The 20,268-nt window shown below is 53.4% G+C and overlaps 1 pseudogene; it reads left to right on the top strand.

Annotated features, from left to right (window-relative positions):
- Positions 1-2,844: 2,844 nt before the first annotated feature.
- Positions 2,845-19,597, top strand: LOC111157469 (annotated as a pseudogene).
- The last annotated feature ends 671 nt before the right edge of the window (positions 19,598-20,268 follow it).

Below are 20,268 nucleotides of genomic sequence, written 5' to 3'. Positions count from 1 at the left end.
AGGGAGACAACACAGGAGGACCCAATATCTGAGCCCTAAGACCAAGATCACTACTAGGAGACAGAAGCCAAGGGAGGTGGTTCCAGCCTCTAGGGCTGTGAGTTCCCTACTTTCTCTCCCTCCTCCTCTGGCCATTCCCACCTCTGTCCTGAGGGCCGGGGTGCTCCTAGGGGCCAGAAGCGGAGCTGTCCTGGGGACCGCCAGTTAGAAACCATCTTAGGATGACTCTCTGGACACTGTTCTGCCCTGTGGGTATGTGAACTCTCGGGGTCCTCCGGCACCCCAGAAGATGGGTGCTCTCATAGTCTTCTTCGTAGAAGCAGGGAAACAGGGGCACGGACCGAGCATCTTGCTCAAGGCACTCAGCTAGCGACTCTTGCAGCCAGAACCTAGCCCCCTGAGAGCATATTATGTCCTGAGTTATGGAAACCCCTCGCTGTCAGGCTGTCAGAAGGGGCCTGAGGCCTGACGGTCCAGACTCAAGCACGAGGCCAGCTTGATGCCTCCTCTGACAGAACCCTTCATGCCACAGACGAGGACACTGAGTCTCAGAGGGAGATAACTCAACAGAGTCCCCCCACCCCTGGTGTGGAGCAGAACCAAAACTGGACTCTGGCCTGGTGGCTCCAAGCCCACCGCCCCTTCCTCAGCCACTTCTGATCCCCCTTTGTCCCTTTCTGTCTTAGAAGGCCAGCCCGGGTCCCATCTGGCCTCCTGGGGCCCCTCCCGGCGTGGCCCACCTGCTCCAGAAACGCCACACCGCCCACGGGACTCTGTCCCTTTCCTGCATCCCGTTTCAACAGCCCCCATGAGGATTTCCAGCAGGATTGGAAGACATCCTGGTCCTGCCCTACCCCCGTGGCAGGTGGGTGAGGGACACTGATGAGGAAGCAGGAGGACAGGGTGTGGGCAGGCATGTCCTTTCCGGGGCGCACCTGAGGCCCTCAGGTATAGGCAGAAGAACCCCAACTGCTGTGTTCGAAGCTCAGCTTCCAGCTGAGAAGGCCGAGGGCCCAAGCGAGGGCCGGGCCCGGGACCGATATTCATTTCCTCCTGGCCTCCGAGCACACCTGCTCCTGCCGCTCGCCAAGCCCGTGTCTCTGCTTCTTTTCCTAAGGGACACCCCATGGTTACCTCATCTTTTCTCAGGTACCCCTCTTTCCCTGGTCTGTCTCAGCCTTCCATTCCCCCAACCAGCCCGGGACAGCCTCCCTGCTCTCCACGGTGCCCGCCTCGCTCCACAGTGCCACAGCTCCTCACTGAGGCTGGTTGTGCGGGAGCTTGGAGGGACCCAGGGCCTCCTCCACCACCACTCAATCTATGACTGGGCAGACTGAGGCCGCTAGCCCACGGGTTCCTTGGGGGCATGGCTGGAGGTTGATACTCTGTGTGTCCCCAAGACCTGGCATGGAGCCAGCACAGGACAAATTCTGCAGCATGGCCTGCCTGGGATGGCAGATGGAATCAGCTGGGCTGGAATCCAGCTCTGCTGTTACATGCTGTGCAGCCTAGGGCTAGTTCCTCAACCTCTCTGAGCTTTCTGTTTCTCCTGTGTAAAAACTGGGGAAAATGAGGCCTGTTTCATAGGGTTGTAGTGAGAACTGCTAAGACAATGTATGCAAACTTAAATATCTCAGTAGAAGGTGGTTATCTCTCATTTATTCAATAAATACTGGTTGAACACTTACAATGTGTCATTGATGTTGACAAAAAGGAAGAAACCAAGTCAGCAGACCCCAGGCTCCCCGAACTCCCATTCTGGGCTCTTGCTGGGTATGTCCCCGCCCCACGTTCCTACTCTGCCTAGAAGTGGCCCCCAGATTATCCAACTGCCCCGTCACCATCCTGCTCAGAGGCAACCGGGAGGCACGGGTGCCTTGAGTACCAGGCGCTGGCTCCTGGGGGTGGCCATCTGTGCCTGCCTCCTGTGATCTGGCTCCCACATCTGTTTCCCACCAGGTCTCCTCTTCTTTTGTGACACCAAATTCCACTGCAGTCACGTGGGTCCAGTTCCCATGCCGGGAACACGGTGGGCTTTCCCATCAGCGAACCCTTGTGCGAGCTGCGCCCTGACCAGAACGGCCACCCACTTCATCACCTCCAGATAAACTCCTATCAGCTTTTTCCTCTTCCTCCATGTGGCCTCCTTGATGGCCGGGGTCAGCCCTGAGCCTCCAACAGTCTCCACTAAGGGTCCTCCAAGAGCTCTCTTCGTGCAGAATCCCAGGGTCGGAGGGCCTGTGCTCTGTCTTGCACTGAGTTAGGTGCTTCCCCTCACAGGACCTGGGGAGTAACAATGGCGTGGGGAGACATGGGGATGACACACTAGCCCATCGGGTCCCCCTAAGCCTTCAGTGGAGGTTACAGAGCTGGGTTTGGTCAAGGTTATTGAGGGGAAACAGGGGGAGCCAGGCTAACCTTGAGGGGGGCTCAGAAGTGGGGCGACTCAGCAGAGGCGCCATTGGGAAGGACTCTTCCTCCCCAGGAGCCTTCTGGTGAGAAGGAAGTATTATTTAACCGACATTGTGTTGGGAGGGGAAACACGGGGTCCCTGGAACTCAGCCAGCCTCCTGCCTTCAGGCTGTTTGGCTTTGTTTGTTTTTTTGGCCTTTTTTTTTTTTCCTTTTTCTTCGGGCTAATTGTTCTCATTAAATCTTTTTGTCCTGTTTTGTTTTTTACGAGGCTGACAATGCTGCACGGTGCTCGGGCGCTGCTTCCTGTGTTTCTGCCCCAGCACAGGCCTCCGTGGGGCCTTGCTTCCTGTTGTGAGCAGTCACCATGACGACTCAAGGCCCTGGTGGGCTCCACGGGTTGGTAGGGGGGGAGCTTGGGGGGGCGGCTAACATGGTTGACATCACCGGGTAAGGAGGCAAGGGTCCCGTCCGGAGGGGGTTGAATGGGGGCCGGGCAGGCAGTGGCGGGAGCCTGGTGCATTGCTGAGGGGTGACTCACAGCCTGGGAAGGGGAAGAATGCCCTCACATTCTTTTGGGAGGTAAACAAGGTCAGGGAGTGCGGCTGGGATCCTGTTTACCTGACCCTGGCCCCCCGGGGGACCAGGAACCAGTGCAGGACAGCACACTGGAACAGAACCAGCCAGACCTCGGGGCTAAGGGAACAGGAGGCAAGGCCAGGAGAAGGTGAGGGGCCAGTGGTTGTAGCCCAGACACCCTTCAAGAGGGCTGGTGGAAGCCAAGGCAAGACTGGGATTCAAATTACAGCTCTGCTAAGTGACAGTTCTGTGCCTTTGAGCAGGTCACCTGGACCACCTCCCCAGCCTCGGTTTACCCTCTTTCTCATGGGCTAATCCCCCTGTATCGATGGCTATGTTCTCCAGTCCCATGGGGGCTGGCACGGGGTGGCCCAGGGACTGGGCACAGCCTAATGTTCTGCAGGCCTCTCTGTCCCCCACCTGCCAACAGACCTCCGTCCAGGGCTAGGCACTCCAGACTCCTGGGCCAGCAGAGGAGGGCTGCACTGCATCCTCGGGGTGATGCCCCCACGGTGCAGCCCCGCTGAAGGGCCAGGGACAAGCTGGGCTCAGGAAGGAGGAGGTGGGTGCACGGCGGCAGAGGTCGAGGCTCCTGCAAAGTCACAGGGCTGGAGTCAGGGCAGCTCAGGCTCTCCCCCCAATCACTGCATCTCCCTCCAGTCTTCCAAAGAGCCCCACTTCCTATTCCTGAACCCCCCGAGTGACAGCTTCTCCCGCTCACCACAACAGGTCTGGAGGAGCCCCTCCTGAGCCATGGAGATGTACCCCTGTCAAACTCTGGGATTCACTGGTGCTGGGATCTTTCGAGAACAGCCAGGGAGAGGCCTAGAGCAGACCTTCCAGCCCTCGTGTCTCAGAGACAAGCCTCCATTGCAAAACAGACCAGCTGTCAAGAGGAAGGGGCTGCCTTTCGGCAACGCGCCCCCCAACCCCTGCAGTTGCCAGGGGGGCGGCACCAGGAGATGGTTCCTAGCAGCCACAGTGGCATTGAGGCCACCTAGCCTCATGGCTGAGAGTAAGGACGTCAGCGTCAGGCTGGCCTGGATCAAGTCCGGCTTTGCCACTTGCCAGCTGGGGCGCTCAGGCAAGTTCCTCAGCCCCTCTGAGCCTCAACTTCCTGATCTGGAAAACAGCCTCTCCCAGGGTTTGCTGTGAGATTTAGTGAGCGAATACACATGAGAGACTTAGCACATAGTAGGTCCTCAGCATCATCCTGAACCCACACAGACCCACTGCGTCCTGCCCTGCAGTGCCAGAGCCCCGGGTTCCCTCGGCCCGGGTGCCTACCCCAGGGCAGGAGCCATGCTCAGCACATGCCCTGAGGTTTTCCCATAAGGGGGTTGGACTTGGGCTTCCCTTGACGGGGAATATCCTGTTCTGGGAGTGGGGGGAGGAAGAGGAGCGGGAAGGACGCAGCCGCTCCACATTCCTGGCATTCTTGGCGACAGCCCCGTCCAGCTGCCTTGAGCTGCCACTGCCGGGCGCTGGCCCAGGTCCAGGCTGTCTCGGCATGATAAGACAGCCTCCCACTTAGGGTACCCCTTGGGCTAGGGGTACTAGGTCCCAGTCCCACTCACCCCATGCCGTCCCAGAAGCAGACAAACCCCCACTCTGTAAAGAGAGGTTTGGGGGGTCTGGGGACAGTCGTGTCAACAGGAGAGGGGTTCAGCTTTTGGTTCTACCTTCTGGGGTCCCCCCCAGCCTGCTCCCCTCCCCCAGGGAAGCTCTGGAGAGTAGCCAGAGGACAGAGGTGGATGGGTGAAGAGGGGAGAGGGAGAGGGTGCCTGGCTTCCAGCCTCTTGTGGCTGGGACAGTCATTTTCCTTCTCTGAGACTCAGTTTCTCCATCTACAAAAGGGGAGGGCTGGCTCCCTCCTTTAAGCAACCTCGGCCCTGCTACACTGTGGTGTCGTGAGTGAGTGATCACTGTGGAGAGCCTCTTCCCCTGACCAAGGACAGAAACCCAGTCAGTCCCTGCCTGGAGCCTGGCCTAGTGCAGGTTAAGTGGGTTTCACTGTTGACCGGGGACCACCTGCTGCTCCATCCGCAGCAACGGTCCGCAGGCTTCTGAGACCCAGAGAATGGGAAACAACACAGTCCCAGGGTGGTCTCGCTCCAGACCCTCCTCCCTGGATAAGTCTTGGGGGTCCTAGGAGGGAAATAACTCGTCCAAGATCCCAGGCCCACTTAGCCGGGCTGAGCTGACTCGGGACCTCCCGCATTTGCAGCTCCTCCCAAAGCCACCCAGAGCTGAGTTCATTCATTTCCATGTTTCCCTGCAAACAGCCTCTGGTTTCAGACCGTGAGAGCCGGAGTAGTCTGGGAAGGAGCCCAACAGGGCAGATCCCCAGGGGTCCACGTCAGAAATCTCCTCTCCTGGGGAGACTAAGCCTGTGAGCAGGTGGCCCCAGACACAGGCACCCCCTCTGCTCCCTGACTGCTCTCTGCAGCTGGGGGGGCTCGGCAGAGTCACACGAGCCCAGCAGGGAAGGCACAGTGACTGCTCTGGGGTGGCACCTCTGGGGTCCTGCCTGGGTGCCAGTCTCCCTCCCCTTCTCCTCTCCTGCGGCTCAAGAACCACCCCAAGCCCCTCGGCCCCATCCTAGAGCCTCCCCACTGCCCTTGATGCCCACTGCAGAGTTCAAGAGCTCACTCTGACTCTTGGGACAGAGATTGGGGAACCTGGTCCAGGACACTTGGGGAGGCAGAAAAAGCTCTTTGCCCAAGTTAGGAGTCAGAAGACATCCCTACGCTTGGACCTCAGCCCTTGCATGACTGCTGGAGAGTTGGATAAGGTGGCCCCTCAGGGCCAGTCCCACTGAGACCCGCAGCGGTCCCGGGATTCTGAGATTCAAATTCCCATGCCCCACCCCTCCCTGCTTAACCTTGACTGCATTAAACAGAGGAAGCCCCATTCTGTCACCTGCCCTTGCCCAGGACCTGCCCCTCACAGTGCAGCCAGGGTCCTGCTCCCAACAACCCCACCTTCCCCATCACTCGATCCCCCTGACAGCCCAGACACCCCCGAAGCCATTGCCGCCACGTGGCCGGGGCCCCTGTCTGCTTCCTGCCTGCTCATCCTGTGTGTGTGTCTGTCCCGACATCTGTCTGTCTGAGGGACCACAAAAGGAAAAGGCTGGAACACACCCTGCTGGGTCCACGTGACCAGTGCACTCCTCACCCCCGCTGGGAAATCACCGCCATTGTGGCAATTGGGAGCCACGCGAGTGTGCGCCGGCGTGTCTGCGGGCGTGGTGCGTGCGTGTGGCGGGGGAGGATGACACGAGGTGTGTGTCAGGATTTTGTGTGTGTGGAATAATTGGTGAAATGAATTATGATAAACTGAGCGGAATGGGTGGAGTACTAGGCAACCATTAAATATGATGCCTTTGAAGAATCGTGATGACATAAAAAATTGTCACAATTTAAGAGTTAGTTAAAAAAAAAAAAGTGCACCCAAAAGAAGAAGTAGAAGCGAATACAGCAACCGCTAATAATTGTTATCTCTAGATTGCTAGATTATGAGCAATCTTGTCTTTCCTTTATACTCTTGGCTATTTTCAACATTTTCTGCAAGGCGCACTTGTTTTTAACCAGAAAAAGGAAAAAGAGGTAATAAAAAAACAAAGAGGAAGCAGAAAACAAACATGATTTAAGATAAAAAGAAATGAAGGCCTAGTGGAAAATGTTAAGTATAAAATAAAACCAAATATTCAACTCAAGACAGCGAACGCTGAGGGAGCACCTACTTGGTACCAAGGCTCTGCTGAGTGTGGAGTTATGGAAATGCTCAAGATGTAGCCCTCCCTGGTGACAGCACTGTCTATCAGGAGGGTGGGACAATCACCAGTCACCGATAACATAGACACAGATACACTGCAGTTCCACCCCCAGCCCCAGAGGGCACCAGAGAAAGAGAGAAAGTGACAGGTGAATCAGGAGGGTTTCAGGGAGGAGGTGACTTTTTAAAAAATATTTATTTATTTGAGTTGGGAAGGAGTAAAGGGAGAGAGAGAGTCCTCAAGCAGACTCCCACTAAGCACGGAGCCAAACTCGGGGCTTGATCCCAGGACCCTGAGATCATGACCTGAGCAGAAATCAAGAGTCAGCCACTCGACCGACTGAGACCCCAGGGCTTCAGGGAGGGCATGCAGCAATGGAGGGAAGCACAGTGGTGGCCAGAAGACCACCCTTTGTCTGGAGCAGGCGTGACACAGAGGCAGCAGTTCACCCCAAGTCTGCGGTGCTGGGTTGAGATCTGGGTTCAGAGCTTCTGAAGCTAAGTGGGCACTCACAGGGAAAGAAGGCAAGGACTGATTAGCAATTCATTCAAGAACTAGTTGAAGACCTACTATGTGCCACACACCATCTGGGGAATCCTGCAGTGCAGCTTCCAGCCCAATGGAGGGAAACAGGCAATTGAACAATTAAGGAATAAAAGATCCGACATGCCGGATGGTAAGAGGCACTACGAGGAAGGACGAGGCCAGGGCAGGCGGGGGTTGATTCTATGTGATAGTGGGGCATCTGATGGGAGGAAAAAGGAAGTGAGGTGTGGAATCTTGAGGAGGAGAGCTTCAGAAAAGGAGAGGGGGACAGCGCATGCAGGGCCCCAGGGGAACACAGGGAACACGAGGTCAGAGGGGGACCTGTAGTTCCGTGTGGGGCTGTGGTGGGGACCTGGGCTTTTCCTCCAAGCGACAGCAGGAGCCTTAGTCGGGGAGGGCTGAACAGAGAAGTGCACAAACTGACGTGAACTATAGTAAACCTGCTCTGTGGCAGCCTGGGGTGGGGGCCAGGGAGGGGCAGAGAGAGGTGGGGGGGCCAGGCTGGGCTGGCAGTGTGGGGGTGGGGACAAGGAATGGGAATCTCAGTGTATTCTGAAGCCGGGAGTAATGGTGCTTGCAGATTCCAAGACGTGTGTCCCAGCTCTTGGGAGGACGGGGCTGCGACAAGTGAGGGAACAGAGGCAGCAGGCACTGAGGCTGGATGGACAACGGCTGAGAACCCCAGGGACGAACCTGAGACATCCACCTGGTGTAGCAGAGCAAGCAGCCAGACCTGGGAGTCTGAAGTCCAGGTCCCAGCTGGGGACACACATTTGGGGGTCATTGCGTTGTGAATGGCAATTAACCCACTAAATAGGAGATCCCCCCGGGAAGGGATGGACACAAAGAGGAGGTCCAAGGATTGAGCCCCGGGCTCTCCCAACCACTTATTCTTTGGGGAGAAGGGAGGGGACCAGCAGAGGAGCCAGGGAAGGGGTGCTCAAGAGAGTAGTGGGACAAACACGGTTCCTGCAGAGAGGTGGGTGCGAGCCTGGTGGGAGAGGCTTAGGCTAGCAACTGTGGAGAGAAACTCAGAAAGGCGAGTCAGGACAACTCTTCTCAGGAGCCTGGCCATACAGGCAAGCCTCAATGGTGTCCCAAAACCCAAGCAAGAGGCTCAGAGGCCCCACAGGTCATCCTCCCACGACCCTCCCCAGCAGTGGCCAAGGGGCCACTGTTTACTGGAGGGCGGGGGACGGTGGCCAGAGCTCTTAGTCTGGGCTGGTGTCCACACACAGGTGCTCAGGGCCGGTCAATGTGCGAGTGGAGCCAAGGGTCAGAAAAGAGAGGGACCTGGGTGGAGACCAGTGCCAGGGCCACGTGCCAGGTCATGGCCAAGGCTGGCCCTCCACGTGCCGCCGTGTTCCAGGAGTGGGAGAATTCTGAATCCAAACTCTTCATTAAGAAGATTGACTTCTCGGGGGGCCTGGGTGGCTCAGTGGGTTGGGGCCTCTGCCTTCGGCTCAGGTCATGATCCCAGGGACCTGGGATCGAGCCCTGCATGGGGCTCTCTGCTCAGCAGGGAGCCTGCTTCCTCCTCTCTGCCTGCCTCTCTGCCTACTTGTGGTCTCTGTCTGTCAAATAGATAGATAAAATCTTAAAAAAAAAAAAAAAAAAAAAAAAAAGATTGACTTCTCCCTCTCTGTCTTCTCTGCACTGGGGAGCGGCTCTTCTGCCACAGGCCCGCATCCGCTGAAAATGGATGCCTGGGCCAAGCCGGCCGCCACCGCCTTCTTGGTCAGGAGAGCAGCTCTCAGCTGTTGAGCCCATCACTGTCTGCGGCGGTGCTAAAACCACCAGAGACACCGACCGATGAGAGCCTAGCAGCTTGGCCCTCCCAAAGGCCATGGCGCTCCTGTGCCTGCTGGTGGACTTTCTCCTCCTCTTTGCCACAGGAAGGAGCCATGTCCACCTCCCATAGGTCTCGTCTGCCCTGTATATTCTTCTCCTATGCCTCCCCAGGCAGACCGGGAAAAGTGCTTGGCTCAGGGTTTGACAGAGAGAAGACAATACTGTATGAACAAGGAAAAAAAAATAAGATCTGTTTCTCATGGAGAAAGAGCCTCTATTTGACTTCACACGTGTTTCACGCGGTTATGCCACTTGGATATTGACTTTCAGTACGCAGACTTCCATCTGGACCCTGGCCCCAGAGCCTGCCAGTGTTAGGGTTCTCCTGGAGTGGATAGCATGAGTGGTGGGGTGAAGACAGGGTTGTCTTTTGGTTTGGTTCAGGTTTTGTTTGGTTTCTAAGATGGGAGAAAAACTAGCGTTCCCTCCCAAAGAGTGAACCCAGGGAGGGGAAACCCATGGAGCAGGTTGAGTGCGGACTGCGGGAGGGCTGGGGGTCCAGTGCACGCGCACGTGTGTAGGATCGCCTCGCTGTGGAGACTCACAGGTACCCCACCTGGAGGCTAGCTGGGAAGGCATCCTGAGCAGGTGCAGGGCCCAGCAGGAGGGTGGGTGGAGCACGTGGATGTTCTCCCATGATTCCTTCTGCTATTTCAGTGCATAAGGAGCATCACCGTGGGCTACAAATAAGGGCAGAGGGCCCTGGAGGTTTGCAGAGGGAGGAGGTTTGAAAGAGCCCTTGTGTATGGAAGGGGAGCCAGGGGACCTGAGAAATATAGCTGCTCTGCCCAACAGCATGCTGGCAGATGCATTCTCCCAAGAGGGCCACAGCAACATCTTGAATCCCACAAGCCCTTCTAGAACCTTCCACTCTCCCACTAATGAGCAGAATATAATTCCCCATCCCCTTGAACCTGGGCAGGTTGGTGACTCAGTTCTTGGCAATGAATGCTGTGCAAGTGACGTTGCCACACTTCTGAAGCCACACGGGAAACACTCACATCGTGTAGGACACTCCCACTGGAGCCCTGGGCCGCCATGTTGTGAGGAAGCCCAAACCAGCTCATCAAGAGAGACCACAAGGGAAAGCTCTGAGGTCACAGAGAGGGAGAGATGTCCTGCCAGTCCCAGATGCTTCAGCCCCAGCCACCACGTGACTGCCACTCTCTGAAACTCTGAACAACCCAGCTGAGCCCCACCCAACTCCATGACCCCCAGAATCCACAAGAGATGATAAAATCATAGTTGTCTTAAGCCTTTACTTTATGACCCAGAACAAACACTAAGGGCCAACTTGAGACTTATGGTCATGAAATTCAGGTCACCCTCCCTCCCTTGGCCTGATGGCACTCAACACATTTCTGCAGGGACAGAAACACAGCGGCCCCAAGCTTCCATCCATGCCTCCAGGGAGGAGCAGAGGATGAAGAGGAAATGTCAAGGGCATTGGGTCCTGGAGGTCAGGCTAAGGTGTTTGAACCTGACCCTGGTTCAGGGGCTGGAGGCTACTGAGAGTACACCCAATTAGAGGTATTTACCTTCCGTGCACCTGCCGGGCCCTCTCTGGTTTTATCAATACAGAACACAGCCTCTATCCTCAGATGAAGCAGGATGGGGGAAGACAGGAGCCTTCCCAGAGGCCTGGGGACGCGGCAGGCTGGGTCTTCAGCCTTTCCCATCTGAGGTACACAGACGGTGGAGTAGGGAAGGGCTGAAGGGAACCTTGTTTTCCCCATCTGGAAAATCCACTCGAGGCCTCTAAGTGGTCTTCTGCTTCTGAGACTGAAGGTGCCACAGGGACATGTTTCCATGGGAACCTTGTCTGCACTGCCCTGGGCTCTATCCATTGAGCCGGACAGGCAGGAAGACGAGGCCTGGCCATCATTACGCTGTAGGCCTTGTTCGGGATTTTTAGGGTCCAAGTCACAGAAAACCCCACTCAAGGTGACTTTGAAAACTAAAATCTGTGGGCTGTGTAGTATAGTGAAAAGCACACGAGTATTTAAGGTTTCAAGCAAAGCTGGACCTAGCCTGCAAACAGGGTGACAGGACCTGGTTTCTCTGCCTCCATCTCTTGGCTCCTGTTCTGGCTCCTGTCCCACGCTGGCTCTCCCTTGGGGCTCTCAGTCTGGCCCCCAGTTGGGTCTGGGTCTACTTTGTCTTCACAGCCTGCAGAGAGAGAAGGTCCACCTCCCGGGGAGCTTAAGTAGAGGTCTCTGCTCTGATTGGATGGTTTGGGCCACGTGTCCATCCCTGAGCCCATCGCAGTAGCCATGAGATGCCCTATTGTAATTGGTTTAAATCAATCAGGGCCCACCTGGGGCAGAGACCGCGTCTACCCCTGGAAACATGGGGTCGTATCCGGAGGCAGGGGAGGGAATGGGTGCCAGAGAAGGAACCACTCAGCGTCCGTTACAGTAGGACAGATTCACGAGACTCACGATCAAAAGACGAGGACCCGAGGCATGTCCCTCGGCCCGCCTAGCAGGACCTCCTGGAGAGGGCGCGCTCTGTCAGAGAGGAAGTGGTTGAGCGCCGGAAAGGGGGGAATCTCCTATCAAGGCTATTTCCAGTACCATCTGCCCATCTGGCCAGCCTGGAGCCCCGGGATAGGGACAGCCACCATTGGCCAGAACCCAGGGCCTGCCTGGGACACTTGGGCAGCTGGGGACTGAGTAAGCTGGGAAAAGTGCAGGCTGGAGAGGGCTGGGGCGGGGGAGCCATCCGACTCTTCCCTAACTCCAAAAAAGGGAACAGGAAAGGTCAGCTTAGGCTCCAGAAGGGATCCAAACAAGTAGCGTGACAAAAGCAGACAACCCCGTCTGGGCTCAGCTCGGCTGGGTCTTTCCATACCTTGCTCACCCAAGAACCCACGGAGCAAGGCTGGGCAGGAATTACCCCATTGCTCAGATGGGGAGGCCGAGGCTCTGAGAAATGTAGCTCACCCAAGGTTACTCAGAGAGGTGGGGAAAAGGCAGAATATGAACCTGAGCTCTCTCAGGCCAGCCTCCTCCCCCTACCCTCCTTCCCGTAGCTCAGCTCTGAGTCAGGCCCATCCCACACACAGTAATGTGAGGGTGAGGCCGTCGGTTGTGGGGGGGGACGTTCAATCCCCCCATAGCCCCTACTGTCTGCCAGGCAGGAAGATAGAGAAAAGGAGGCTGCAGGGTCCAACTGGCCCAAGTTCAAGTCCACCCTCTAGCCACGCTTGCTGTGTGAATGTGGGCAAGTCAGTATATTCAGTACGAAATGAAGAAATGAACACTTCCCTTAGAAATCGTGGGGAGGAATGACTGACATCACGTATGTATAGCAGCTAGCACAGTGCAGCCAGTGGCGAGTGTTATATTCCTCCTCCCATCATGGAAGGAGTTTGTAAGGTTTAATTACAATATCATAGCAGAAATGCTGTGATCTGCTGAGCCCAATGCTGCAAGATGGAGCCCGCGGAACTCTTCCAAGTAAACACTGAGAAACAGAATGGGGGTGGGACTTTGGTGAGAAATTAACCTGCGGTACAGACGCAGGGTTCCTCGCTTTCTGGGAGAGAGTCAGGCCCAATTCCAGCGTTGTCCCCCGCTGCTGGGCAGAAGTCCAGACACAGCAGAATCTGTTTCCACCCTTTCCCTGGGGACTGAGGACCCGAGCAGGACTTTCATCCCCTGAGCCTGGACTCAGCAGGGGTGAGGAGGCTGCAGACACGGGGGGCATTGTCTGCCCTGGCGGGGTTAGATCCCGCCGCTGCCAACCCCTCCAGGGCACAGGGTCTCCATGGACCAGCCCAGCCATGCGGGGTTGGGGGGAGGTGGTGTTTGTCCCCCAGTTGCCACTGGAGACCCAGATTCTACCACTGGACAGTCTGTCCAGTGTCCCGACGGTGACCCCAGAGCATCCCGGACCAGCAGGCTTGGGTGGGGCCTCGGAGGACAAAGCCGCCTTTCGCCGCTGGCAGCTGGGTGGGCAGAGTGCGGCAGCTTGTCAGCCAGCCAGCGAGACCTGGAAGTGAGCCTCGCTGCCCCTCCCCCACACTCCATCACCATTCACGTCTTGTTTATGTCATGACACGATATGACAGATGTTGCTTGTCAATTGTGCTGCTGAAGTTTCTCTAGACCCCGGCCCCTGCCATCCAACTGCACAGCCGCTGCCCTGGTCAGCTCCTCCATGGCACCCCCTCCCTCCTGGGGTCTCACAATCTGTCCTTCCCTCTCAGCCAAGGGGAGCTTTTAGCAATGCAGTTCAACCACATCAGTCCCTGGTGTCACGTCCAGTGAGTTTCTGCAAAACATACAACTCATTTCCAACATATGTAAAGAACTCCTACAGATCAATAAGAAAAAGAGAGGCAGGAAGTGAAAAGGAGCAGGAGACTTTGAGCAGGCCCTTCACAACAAAGGTTCTGCAAGTAACCTATGAGTCCACAAAAGCATCATTAATCATCAGGGCAACGCAAAATGAAACTACAACGAGGTATCACTGCACACCCACCCAAACTGCTAAAAGGAAAAGTATAGAAACTATCAAGTGTTGGCAAGGATGTGGAACAACCGGGACTTCCCAGAACACTGGTGCAAAAGGGAGGGTATCTGGTACAAGCTCTGGGGAAAGTGGTTTAGCATTGTCTCCTCTCTACCCAGCAATCCCACCCTTGGGTTTATGTTTAACAGAAATGCATGTAGACGGCCATTGAAAGACATGGACAAGATCATTTGTTGCAGCTTTATTCACAGTGGCCAAAGGCCAGAAATAACCCGGATATCCATCAACAGTGGAAGGGAGGAAAAATCAATGAGGGACAAGTACGGCAGCCACGTGGACACATCACAAAAAGTGTTGAGAGGCAGAAATTGGACACGACGGTGGCGTCCGCACCGTGGGATTCCATTTATGTGAATTTCAGAAACAGACAGAATTGAACAAGTCAAGATGGTGGTTATCTTTGTGGGGAAAGGAGGCGCAGTGCCTGGGGTGGAGGGAGCAAAGGGGGATTTCTTGGATGCTGATGATGTCCTGTTTCTTGATCTAGGCACTGGTTATGCTGGTGTGTTTAGGAAAACTTATCCAGCTGGACACTGAGTGATGCAGGCATTTTTCTTTACATAGTTTGCTCTTCAATAAAAAGTTAAAAAAAAAAAATTCCTCCACCTACACGGCCCAAAGTCCCCCATGGTGGTTCCCAGCAACTTACTGTCCGTCCCCAGGACACGCCATGCAGTTCTCTGCGCCTGGAACTCCCTGATCCAGTTGGCAAACATTCTGCTCTGGGATTGCCACCACCACCAGGAAGCCCTCCCTCCCGGCCCCAGACAGAGGCGGTTTCTCTGTCCTCAGAGAGCCATGGACACCTTCATTTCGGCCCTTACTCTTCTGATAGTCAAGCCACAGCATTTACCAAACTCTTGTTATGTGTCGGGCACATAACACTTTGGATAAACAGTCATAAATAATAGGTTACACTAATAAAAATTAAATGATTGCAGAAATAGACACTGACAAATCACATGTATGCTGGGGAGGGAAGTCCAGGAAGTCAGTGGAGAATAATGCGGCGGTGGGGTGGGGGAGGGCTGCGGTGGGTGGCAGTTTGGGGGGGTTGCAGTGGGGAGTCTCTAGGCTGAGGGCACCCTGCAGACTGAGGGCTCTAACCCGTGGCTGTCTGAGGGGGACATATCTACATCCGTGACTTCTCATCTCAGTCCCCAGGAGCGTGGCACAGGGTCGGAACCATTAGGTGTCTGGGAGGATTTTAGGGATGAATGAGGGACTGACTGTATGTTGAGAGGCAAGGGTTTGGGGGCCTCCAGGACACCCAGATTCCCCTTTACAAATGCGCACCTCCAGCTGGAGAGTCAATACCGGAAATAAAATTTGGGGTTCCCGGAAGCACAGACCCCAGCAACGCCAGCAGTGAGCGTGCAGAGGCCTGGGCCGATCATTCCTTCCTTGGTTGGTTCTCACAATTGGTAAATATTAACTGAGTATGAATTGCGTGCCAGGCTCTACAGGAGGGGCTGTTCCCTTCACTGCTCATTCATTTCCATTTCCCAGGGACTATTTCAACTTCTGGGATTTCTGGGGGTTTAAGTCTCTCCCTGCTTCTGGATGCTTCCCCATCCCGTACCCCAGTCCCTATGCACTGGACCAGGCAGGACTCTCCCGCAATCACCAGGGGAAATCCCAGGGAACCTTGGGTTATACTGCCTGCCTGGCTGTTTACAAGCCCAAACATGATTTAGAGGGCGGTGGTTCACCTCACCAAAATACTGTCTGCTTTACCACAGAATTCCCAGTGCTATATTCGTCTTCCCCCTGGGATGTCCCAGACACTGGTGGCGGGAGCACGAGCAGGTACTGTCCTCGCAGAAGCAAGTTAGGACAGCGTGTGCCCCCCAAGAGACAGCCAGCCCTCCCCTTGGGGTAACGCTGGGAGCGCGTTACAACCCAGCCCTCCGGGGACCATGCCCAAGAAGTTTCCCGAGACCCTGCTTGTAGCAATTGTGAAGTGAAGGTAACCGGGCATCCCTCACCAGGGAAATGGGTGAGGAATGTAGGGGATGCAGGTGGAGGGGAGAAGACTTAGCCCATCTGTAAAACAACATGGGTCAAACCCGAAGACCTGGTTTTGAGGGGAAAAAAAGGAAATAAAATGGGGCGTCAGACATGATCTCACTGGTGTGAACTTAAAATGGATATACACACTCCCCCAAAGCTGCCTGCTTGACGAGGGTATGTATTTATTTAAGAATATACCATGGGGCACCTGGGTGGCGCCTGGGTGGGTTAAAGCCTCTGCCTTCGGCTCAGGTCATGATCCAGGATCCTGGGATCGAGCCCCACATCGGGCTCTCTGCTCAGCAGGGAGCCTGCTTCCTCCTCTCTCTCTGCTTGACTCTCTGCCTACTTGTGATCTCCATCTGTCAAATAAACACATAAAATCTTTAAAAATAAAAACAAAAAACAAAACAAAACAAAAAGAACATATCATGACTACATTTGAAGAGGAGTCTTTGGAGGGAGGGGAATAGGGTTTGGTTCAGGGATGAGGGGAGATCCACATACACACACACACGCACACACACACACACACACACTTTATATAAAATTTTTAAAGGCCCTACATGGACAGTGAAAGCATACGAAGAACAAAAGATTTTAGTTAACGGAACAATCTCCACTTGACATAAAAAGTAAAATTATATTTAAACTGGACTGCTTCTGAGAGGAAGTAGAAGATGTACTTTTTCTTATTCCTCCCACTAAGTGCAACTAAAACCCTAATCACAGTATATAAAACAAGCCCGAGGAGGCTCTGAAGGGAGGCGAGAAGAAGGCAGATTAGCTAGGTATCACAGGAACCGAGAAACAACACAGCGATGAGTTTCTGTTGCTGGAATTTTTTTTTTTTAATTTGCCTCATATAGCTCAGACTTGAAGCTCAAGAAGCCAGCAATCTGGAAATGCCAAGGGGATTGGATATTCACCCCCCCCCCAAAAAAAAAACAACAAAGCCTACTCTATCTAGCCAAAGAACCAGAAAAGAGGCAGCTAGCAAAACAGAAAAATTTTACACAATAATTGGTATACTCCGGCCAAACCCTTCAGAAAAATCTGTGGCCCCATCCGTGCCAGCAAGACCACGTGGGAAACCTAGACTTCTCCCTTCAGCAGTGTATAAGGTGCTCCAATCTCCCTGCCGGGATGCTATCGGGGAAAGGCCAAGAAGGGGGCTGGGACTTCTAACCCTATTTGGCACCAATGAGGTAGTTCCCCCACTTCCCTACTCCAGAAGCATCCCGGGCAACTAGCTAAAGCAGAAGGCTGCACAAGATACAGAGTCTCATCACATAATGCCCAAAATATCCAGGTCTCGCTAGAAAACCACTCGTCAAGCCAAAAGCCGGGAAGATCTCAAGCCGAATGAGCAAAGATGCCCACACCAAGATAAGCGAAGTGTTACGAACACATCTGAAACCAATGAAAACAAAAGTCTCAGCCAAGAAACAAAAGATATAAACATTTAAAATACCATTTACAATTGCTCAAATAAAATAAAATGCTGAGGTGTAAATCTAAAAAAACACGTCCACGGGGCTTGGCATGCTGAAAACTCACGGAAAACGGATGAAAGAAATCAACAAAGGCAAAGACATGGAAAGACATACTATGTTCGTGAAGATGACTCAGCAGAGTAAAATGTCAATTTTCCCCAAATTGGCATATGGACTTAATACAATTCCTGTTAAAACTCCAGCAAAATGTTTTGAGGATAGAGATAGACAAGATTATTCTAAAACTGGTATGGAGGGGAGGTATTTTCCATTCCGGTGAGATTTGGGGGGAGGGGAAAAGGTGAAGGGGGGAAGGTGGCTGGGGAAGGGGGTGCAGAAGCATCTGGCAGAGTTGGGGTCCCGGAGCCCCCGGCTTAGTCCAGAGGAAGCGAGACTGTGCTTGTCTGGTCAGTCGAAAAGGACAGACGGGACCTTCTTCCTGGCCTCAGGTGCCCCCAGGTGAGGCCCTCCCACGTGCCCAAACTGATCTTATAATCAACAGATAAAGTGGGGAAGATGCAGAATCACTTTAAACACAGGTGTCAGAATCTCTTCGGTCACGAGGGAGGGGGAAGATGTGGACATGAAGTCCAACAGATGTTTATCTGTACTCAGCTTCCTAACAACAAACCAGCCCCTTAGGAGAAAACCTTACCTTGCAACTGAGATTAAGCCCTTCCAAGAATTCTTTAAGGAGAACCCAAAACTGTGCCACCGAAATTGCTAAATTGTTGAAGTAAGCACTGAAAAGGGTAATGATTCGTGTGTCACCCCAGGAAAGAGACTTGCAAGAAGAGATCCGTACTCTGGACATGCTCCATGGGGTGGGAAGAGAAAACATTCCTGTTCTACAAAGACATAGAGTTCATTAGATGCTGATAAAAAGTTGGGTAGAACTCTGCGGACTTCAAAGGAGAGAGCGGCAGTATGGTGGAAGCTCTGTCCTCGATGTGGACAGGTGTCCGCAGAGCCATGGGAAGGCACTCTCTGAGACAGAGGTTGCAGGACACTGTGAGCTTGTGTTTCCTCATGAGAACTTACAGCCAGCAGTCCAGACCCTCTTCCCCCTTTAAAATTTAAAAAAAAAATTTTTTTTTAAATACATGTTTCTGAATTAAGGCTTGAGAAATGCTCATTTCCTGCTGGCTCAGATGTAGCTCCCCGATAGCATTTGATTAAACAGCACAGAGCCCCTCATGAGCCCACACTCAACTTTTTTGATCTATTCAATCCATCATTGGCTTGTACAGGAGATGAAGAAGATAGGCTTCAAGAGGGAAGATCTTTAGTGTCGAAGAGGGGGGTGACCCTCCTCCCAAGGCACAAAGACACACATTTGAAGGCACCACACAGGTTAACCCGTTATGTAAATTGGGACCAAAGTCAGCTCCTGGAATGACTGAAGTAAATGGGGACATTACTGCGATTCTAGAAGATAACCATGACTCAGAAGAGGACAGTCACTCTGTGCCTGCAGTCACATAGGCAGAAGCCATGTCAGGTGTCTGGAGACAGCCATGTCCACGTTAGCAGACAGGGGGTTGGAAAGTCCATCCGCAAATTGATCACAGGCACTGCCACGTGCCAACTCGCTTTGGATTCGAGGGAACCCCTGTTCCTGGGGAGAGATGGACCGTTACGAAGCAGAAGCCTTCCTTGAAGGGAAACTGAAGGCAGCTTCTTACACCTTCCACGCAAGAGGACGACCTCTTGCGACCACAGAACCTCCGTGAGCTTCCGTGAACTGAACACTGGAGTCCCAAGTGCAGTCTGGGTGCCGGTCACCCGTGTATATTTCAGGCCTCCACTGTAACAGGACTCTGGGAACGTTATGCAGATCCCAGTTCTTGCATGTTTTTTGAACCATTGCTTACTCCATCCCTAAATAGGACTTTCCCTTTCAGCCTGCCATATATCTGCTGGGCAGTGGTCTGTAGGTGCCCTGCGTGTGATGGAACTGATGGCTCCCTTTATCATTCATGCCGCAGGATTTTTTGAAAGAGTATCATTATGCCCAAAAAGTTAAGAGTTCACTGGTTAGAACGAGAACCAGTCAAGGCAAAGAATGCCCCCTAAGGGCATTAACTTGATCTGCTTTTGTGTGCATCAGACCATGTGCTATTACATAGCAAGGACGCGTATCTGTGTTAGGGTTTTTCCAGAACAGTGTATAGGCTTAGTGTTAGTATCTGTCAGGTGCGATCTGCTGTTACTTACTCAGATATATGTGGGGCCCATTGAGACAACAGAAGACAGAGTGTTCAGTAAGGCTGCAAAAACATTTTTTTGTCGATTGAGCAGTTTGGTTTTTAACGACGGTTGTAATTGAGTGAAACAACTCTGGGGCATTTGCTGTGAATAATTCTATTTTTTTTTTTTAAGATTTTATTTATTTCTTAAGAGAGAGCATAAGCAGGGGGGAGGGCAGAGGGAGTGGGAGAAGCAGACTCCCCACTGGGCAGGAAACCCAGGACGAGCGGTTGCTGGATCCCAGGACTCCGAGATTACGACCTGAGCCAAGGGCAGGCACTTCACCAACGGAGCCACCCACATGCCCCAAAGAATTCTATTTCTTACTAAAGAACAAATTATTACTATTGGATGAGTATTTCAGTCGATCTTTGAAATTGTTATTTTTTCGAAGAATTTTTCTACAGCCTTCCAACAGTAGCGCTGTTTGTAGTTACTATAAATCAAGCTTTGGAAGTCCAAAAGATAAAGACTGCCTTCCTTTGAGAAAAAAAGAAAAATGCAATTTCCTGGCCACAAGGGCACAGTCAAGTTCACTGAAGTGTTGAATTTGGAGTCAGTCTCGTGTGTCTTCTGCAAAAGGTACTATTCAGTAAACCAGGTTTCCTAGATAGTTGCTCCTAAAAATTCAGGCTTATAAAGCTGGTAGTAGAATTTATCCCAAGGCCTTAGGTATTAATTTTTTTTGAATGAGTGCTTTAACTTAAAACACACTGGGAAGAGCTGCAATGTGGTCCTGTGTGTGATTTTATTAGGTTAGTACGTGCAGTCTACTCATTGATGAAAGCTGGATCTTTTCCTG

This window comes from Enhydra lutris, unplaced genomic scaffold (genome assembly GCF_002288905.1).
Source record: "Enhydra lutris kenyoni isolate GAN:26980312 unplaced genomic scaffold, ASM228890v2 scaffoldscaffold55, whole genome shotgun sequence".
NCBI classification, from domain to species: domain Eukaryota; kingdom Metazoa; phylum Chordata; class Mammalia; order Carnivora; family Mustelidae; genus Enhydra; species Enhydra lutris.
Note: the sequence above shows the minus strand (reverse complement) of the source record. Positions and strands in the feature narration are given on the sequence as shown.